General features: G+C 35.4%; 1 protein-coding gene across 6 annotated transcripts in view; it reads right to left on the reverse strand.

Annotated features, from left to right (window-relative positions):
- Nucleotides 1-7,633: 7,633 nt before the first annotated feature.
- The window catches only part of LOC115242194 (metal-response element-binding transcription factor 2), a 9,707-nt gene continuing 9,545 nt past the window's right edge, over nucleotides 7,634-7,795 (reverse strand). For 5 of the 6 annotated variants that reach the window (XM_029818298.1, XM_029818297.1, XM_029818294.1 and 2 more), the window contains one exon: nucleotides 7,634-7,689. The gene's annotated coding sequence lies outside the window, so the exon portion shown is untranslated. The remainder of the gene's footprint in view (nucleotides 7,690-7,795) is intronic. The other variant, XM_029818299.1, reaches the window with a different exon arrangement.

Genomic DNA, 7,795 nt, shown 5'->3' on the forward strand with positions numbered 1-7,795 from the left:
CTTCCGATCGCATATCGTAAATAACAGAAAATCGATCGTCCAACTTCCGCGTTTCATGAAAAAGCAGAATTTACCGTTCTATCTATTAATAATTTTCATATTTTCAAAATTTGTCTTAATATATTAATATTTATAAAAGACGGCACTTTGTCGGGATGGCGAAATATTGGCCATTTCATTAAGTCTACACGTATCATTTATTATTCTCTCTTTACAGCAGCGATTCCGTCATCGAGAAATCGACAACCATTCTTTCTTCTCGCTTTAACTTTTTTCTGTCCCTCTTTTTTTAAATATTTCTTTTTGTACGTGAATCTCCGCGATTACTCGGGTTGATGAAAACAAATAAAGTATGAAAGAAAAATGCGAAGGAATTTACATGAATCAGTCTCTTTACGCAAGCATTAAGTAAAACAACAATAAACGAACGGTTCTCCGACAGACAAGCGCCGTCGTGTCGCGTGACAACGTTATCGAAATGACATGCGAGCTCTGTGGCTTTAAACGCAGCAACGACTGGCAGCACGCTATCAATGATAGCTCGAAAGAAAAGACAAGATTGTATCGTTTTAAAATAATAATATTAAGTAAAATTAATTATATATATATATATACATATATGCATATACGCTCCAAGACCATCGTCATCCTATGAATTTTTTTCACTAATTTTGAGAATTAACTATAACCAACATATAGATAAGTTTCGTTAAAAGTTTGACATTTCACCTTCCAATTTGACACATTGTTACTTGAATTTAATTCTATTCTGTAGCTAAATTGGATTTTTATGCTAGATATAAATAAGTATGTATAAATAAATATAGAAATGCTCCGGCCGTTCCCTTTCCGTTTCCTTCAACCTCCTTGTCATAATGCTTGACAAATGCGTACCGAAATAATTAACTGTACACATCGCAAGATAGACGGCGACGCACGTTTTATCAGGAGGAAGGAAAAAGATCACTTTAAAATTTGATATATGTGTGACATAAGTGTCTTTTATACTCACTGAAAATTCAACGCAAGTAGCGCAGTGACTCCCATATGAAAATGATTCTTCCAACAGGCTGGCAGTTTATTTTGGAGGAGATTCCTCTTCACAAAGATGATTGTATGTATGTACAATGCAGTCGGAAGTAGTGATATGATATGTCGATTGGCATCTATTTCTCGAAGACTGGAAGGGAAGAACCGAAAGGGTATCGGCAAGAGCGACGAACGCAAATATTCGTACAATCATAGGCGGTGTATTATATACAGAGTCTATTATTGAATTAACGTTAAAAATGGAAATGTACGCAGAGAAACGTAAAAATTCGGAGATCTGTGTTCGGAGATATATGTATATATATATACATATATATATATGTATAAGTGAAATTTTCTATCACACATCAATTTTGGCGAAACGATTATCCTTTCGCGCGCGAACTCGTGGAGAGACGAGCGTCTTCGCCTGACGCGATGAAGGGGAAAAAAAACGAAATCGCGCAAGTATGATGTTCCGGCGGAGTTTTTCACTTAATCAAATTCCGAGGATCGAGACAGACGTTATTTATCTCATTCTGTCTGTTTCCCTCTCTCTCTCTCTCTCTCTCTCTCGCTTCTGTGATGACAAATTATTAATTTCACTTCTCGTATTTCACTTTAAGAATTTATCGCGCATACACAAATATACACATACACACGCACGCATAAACATTAAATTCGCATTCACACGATGCACGCACGCACACTGTTGCCTAAATTTTTGCGTGTGTTACAATCATCCCTCTCCGCGCACAAGGATTACAGAATCGATCTCGGCTCGGCGATCAATTTCGTCCATCTCGGCTCTTTCCTGAAATTTACTGCCTAGCTGCAATCGCGTGTCGAGTCTTAATCATTGCTAAGAATAATGTCTAGAAAAATTTGAACTGCGAGCGGTGTGTTTTCTTTTTTATTAAATAATATATGGAGAGATTTTGCGAAGACTATCAATAATGTGATCGTTCTATTGTAACGCGTCGTACGCACACGAAAAATTATGAACATCCCCGTGAAAAATAACTCTTACATTATAGAATATTGTCGAAAGTATATTTATATACTTAAGAATAAAATTCATTACACGAACACGTTGCTGGTACGAAAACTTGCGGTAATGTGTTATACGCTACTTACATTAAACTAATAATCTTTTTTCCCCGCCATATTATCCTTTCGCGCGCGAACTCGTGGAGAGACGAGCGTCTTCGCCTGACGCGATGAAGGGGAAAAAAAACGAAATCGCGCAAGTATGATGTTCCGGCGGAGTTTTTCACTTAATCAAATTCCGAGGATCGAGACAGACGTTATTTATCTCATTCTGTCTGTTTCCCTCTCTCTCTCTCGCTTCTGTGATGACAAATTATTAATTTCACTTCTCGTATTTCACTTTAAGAATTTATCGCGCATACACAAATATACACATACACACGCACGCATAAACATTAAATTTGCATTCACACGATGCACGCACGCACACTGTTGCCTAAATTTTTGCGTGTGTTACAATCATCCCTCTCCGCGCACAAGGATTACAGAATCGATCTCGGCTCGGCGATCAATTTCGTCCATCTCGGCTCTTTCCTGAAATTTACTGCCTAGCTGCAATCGCGTGTCGAGTCTTAATCATTGCTAAGAATAATGTCTAGAAAAATTTGAACTGCGAGCGGTGTGTTTTCTTTTTTATTAAATAATATATGGAGAGATTTTGCGAAGACTATCAATAATGTGATCGTTCTATTGTAACGCGTCGTACGCACACGAAAAATTATGAACATCCCCGTGAAAAATAACTCTTACATTATAGAATATTGTCGAAAGTATATTTATATACTTAAGAATAAAATTCATTACACGAACACGTTGCTGGTACGAAAACTTGCGGTAATGTGTTATACGCTACTTACATTAAACTAATAATCTTATTTTTTTTCCATTTTACATAAGCAGTATTCTTTTTTCCAATCGAAAACATAATCTTCTCGAAATAAACGGAAATAGGTTTCGTAAATACAATACTTTTGATCGTGATAAATGAGCGGTCTTTTTAAATAAGTAACGAATGACAACGTATTCGGGCAACCAGCACTCGAATCATACAAGATATCGGCGGAAATGAAGAACGATCACTAATCGATCGATGCATGTCGTGCATATACACTGACTCGGCACTCGTGTTAACCATAAAATAACAATCTTTGCATCGCACAATTGATAACTTAAATCCAACTCATTTTCTCGATTTGGTGAAAATTATCTAAAATACATTTTACAATCGAAATTAATTCCGAACGCGATTGACACATCTTTTTCCTCGCTTTAAAATCTGGTCTTGTCAAATAGTCCCCGACTAATCGCAGAAAACATTTTATATTAACGAGTGAATATTCTAAAAATTTACAAATAACAGTTTGTTAATTTCGTGTATTGACTAAAGGGTTTTCTCTCGCGAGAGGAGCATCTCGAAAATTTTTCACTTTAACGCGGGACCTCCGCCTCCGTATATTAGACGATCAAATCAGAGGGATTGATTATCACATAAATATCTCTCTTTCTCCGGATTATGTGTATAATATAATGAATGAAGAGTAATCCTCCTAAAACGCTCGCGATTACAGGTTTCTTGGCAATCGACGCTGCGGTGGAGAACACACTGTGCGTGTGTGTGTGTGTACATATGTCAAGAGATCGGAATTTCTACGTTTCATTGAAATCTCATACAGAAGAACACTGAGCGCGGACGATCCGCTCTGGAAGCAAGATGCCGAGCTTCCATTCGAACTCGCACACTCTGTAATCGCCATACAAACAGTATATAACTCTACTCGCGTTACTCTGAAGATGTATTGGTAGGATACCTATATATGTTAAAAAAGGGGGTGGGCGAGAGGAGGATGCGGGGGAGTCGTAATATGTATATGCATATATATACACATGATACTGGCAGTATTAACTTTCGTCTTCTCTCTCTCTCTCTCTCTCTCTTTTTCTCTCATGATCTCTCTCGCTGCGCACGCGTTCCTTCTGGATACGACGATAGTCGAATATGAACTTTGTTGCGATAATTAACTAGACAACATCTCTCTTGCTCTCCCTCTCTTTTCTTCTATTCGCAAGCGATTAAAATTTATGCACACCGTTTTATCCTGGTGGCATTACAATAGTTTCTTTCCGACGATGGAGATCCGACGACTGGGTCTCGACGATCATAAAAAATCGTCGTCCTCGGACTCATAGAAATCATATGTGAACTCTCACAAAATACTGCGATATCGCGAAGATGACGCTCGTTGTTGCAACGTGTGATCGATCGCCTTGTAACCTAACGCATCACTTTCAGCGCAACGCGCATCATTCGCCGGATGTTGCTCCTTTATTCTACTTAAGCATACAATACGAGAAAATAAACGGGATCGTCGACGGAACTGTGCCTCACATCGCTTCGATATTATAAATCATAAATAAGAGGAGATGGCGTGGGAGAATTTAAAAATTTTAAGTAATTTTTACGTGTCTCGGAACTCTTAATCTCTTAATCCAGGTATATTGATTTACGACTATGTAATACAGATTGGTAAAATATATTCTCTCCTTTTTTATTCTAATAAATGCACGTATAATTATGTCCGCGTATGTATTTTAATTTCCTAAAATCCGGAGATGGACACAATTTATCAAAGTTTACAGCTATCTACTAATCCATTGAAAATTCCGAAGAAAGCCTTCGATATATTTTATCAATCTGTATTATCGAACACGAGAGATACGGCATACAAAGTTAACTTAACTCGTAATGCAAGAAAAAAATTTACGCTATTTGTGTGTGTCACTCTTGACATCGTACTTCAATACGGCTATAGTGACAGATCAGCAGCCTTAAAAGCAAAAAGAATTTATCTCGAATGTAAGATAACTTTAATCGCGCACAATACTGAAGGAAGCGAATCTACGGCACCAAACGAGAAAAAGTATTACTAATTACATTAATTACTTACATTAATTAGAGTGACACGAGAGATACGGCATACAAAGTTAACTTAACTCGTAATGCAAGAAAAAAATTTACACTATTTGTCACTCTTGACATCGTACTTCAATACGGCTATAGTGACAGATCAGCAGCCTTAAAAGCAAAAAGAATTTATCTCGAATGTAAGATAACTTTAATCGCGCACAATACTGAAGGAAGCGAATCTACGGCACCAAACGAGAAAAAGTATTACTAATTACATTAATTACATACATTAATTAGAGTGCAACTAATATTAATCAGCAATATCAATAAAAGCACTAAGTTATTTTCCTTCTGCTATCAATGAAGTTTAGCATTTTTTCATCGTACCTCACCATTTTGCTACTTTATCGCTTCAAGAATACCCGTATCAGTAGAACATGGAGATAGATGTAATCAATTTCATTGATATGTATAAGAGAAACAAGCTATTAGCCAATACCAGGCCACGGTCATAAGAAATGCAATAGCGTAGGCTTCTACGATTCACTGCAATTCACTGAATAAAATATTGAATACAAATTATGTCTTCGCATAATGTTTTGTTTTTCTCGTATTTTGTATGCTCTAGATTTATCTCCTTCAGTATCGTCATAGAATTAGAAGAGTATCACGTAAAAAAAAAAAAAAAAAAAAAAAAAAAAAAAAAACCATTAAATATACATTTTTCCAACTTCTTCGATAATTCGACAAACTAAATGTTTGAGGTTTTACGTCTCTCCCGCGGCATCTCTTACATCTCGAACGCGGAAAACGCAAGTTTATACTACACTTCACACTTTCGTAAGAATTATCAAACGCGCATACACGTACGATTCGTCGAAACTTGATCGAGCAACGTGTCATCGCGAAATCTCGCGCTCGAGCCGTTCACTCGCATTCGCGTGTATGGAATAATGTGGGCGACAATATATATAAACGCGAATAAAAATGTGTCATTTAATTATTATATCATAGCGCGCAACGTTGTTCGACGTCATTTATTAAATATAACTTAGACGTTTGGCAGTGTCCATTTCTTTTGTCTTCGTCCTCATATTACCTACATACCACTCTATAGAGTGTGCTGTGGTATGAATCGAAAAAGACGTTCCTAAAATCGCTTCAACTATGTAAAGAACGTATGATTTGCGTAAAGTAGACATTTCTTAAAATAATATCATAAGCAATATGTTACGAACGATGCGAGAACTTTTACACGAAACATGATTCGTCGTAGCCGAAAATTGACTATTGCTATTGTATAAGTTTTACAAAAATTATTTGCCTAAGGAATTGGCGAAAGGAAGGTTTCCGGAGTTTTTTTTTATGCTCGTTCAATATCTTACGGTTATGTGATAAAAAGGCGATTCGCGCGTAAAAGATCTCTCATTTCATACCACAGTGGATTGTTTAAGCCTCTTCCAAGAAACCAAAATGCAAAAGTACCATTGCATTGCGTTTAAAAGTATAAAATAAATAGCAGATACACAAAAAAAAAGAAAGAAAAATGCTTAAATTTTAAAATGTTGATTCAAGCATGCGAGCTGCTTATGGACTTGTTATTATAATATCGGGAAACACGCATGTAAGAGAAATATCTCTCTCTCTATTCCAGAATAATTACATCTATGCAGTAAACTTAAAAAATTCGATGAGAATTATCTAATTGTATTAAAATGTAAAAATGCATATTTAAAATATGATTACAATCATATATAAAAATCCGCTCGTGATTAAAACTTTATATCGAACAGATTCTTCGTAAAAAAGATAAATACGAGTCCATTACGCTAGTTTCCCGTTAATATGTCAAACGAACACATGTATCTGCAAAATATCGAACAAAATTCATGAGAGCGGATATCGATAATAAAATTATTATTAACGGAAATTAAATGCTTAGTTAAATCTTCTAATAAGCTCTTTTGATTTGAAATTCTAATAATGACTATACAACTGCAATGTCTACTAATTATATCGCTTAAAGAGTTGTTTAAAGATATTTTCTGATTAGTAAGTCTTGACCATAGATTCTGTGCATAGTCTGAGGTACAAAAATGTTTCTTATACAATAATCCCAGCAGGATTATCCAAAGTTGTATAAAATAATCTGTATCAAAAATTATTGTAAGAGAATTTGTGACACTGTTACATTTTACTGTGATTATTGTGTCTAAACTGTGTGCTACACGATCGTTTAGATATATATAAACCTATTTATGTACAGTTGCAATTTAGCATCTAATGATTTAATGCACAAAGATTAATTTCTTATAGTGCGCGATTACACGATATAATGAGCTCACAGTATCGTGTGCCTGTTAACACAGTTTTGAGTAGTCGAAATTTACGGCGTTATCTTTGCACAGATAACTTGGCCAATTTACTTACATATTCATCGAGTGCGTCATTCGCAATTAGTTTTAAATGATACGAAAAAGGCGTGCCGTTTTTCCTTCTTTAGTCTTGTATAATAGTGAGCAATGCTAAGTCTGCATCTTCATCGTCTCAAGTACATCGTTTCGAATCTGATCTGTACAAAAAATATTACTAATGATTGGCACAATTCTATATATATATATATATATATATATATATTTCTTTAGTCTTTGAGCAATGCTAAGTCTGCATCTTCATCGTCTCAAGTACATCGTTTCGAATCTGATCTGTACAAAAAATATTACTAATGATACTAATGATTCTATATATATATATATATATATATATATATTTTTTTTTCTTTCTGCCTTCACTATCGTCATCTTTAGAAAA

The sequence above is a fragment of the Formica exsecta genome, unplaced genomic scaffold (assembly GCF_003651465.1).
Source record: "Formica exsecta isolate Colony F162 unplaced genomic scaffold, ASM365146v1 scaffold579, whole genome shotgun sequence".
Taxonomy (NCBI): domain Eukaryota; kingdom Metazoa; phylum Arthropoda; class Insecta; order Hymenoptera; family Formicidae; genus Formica; species Formica exsecta.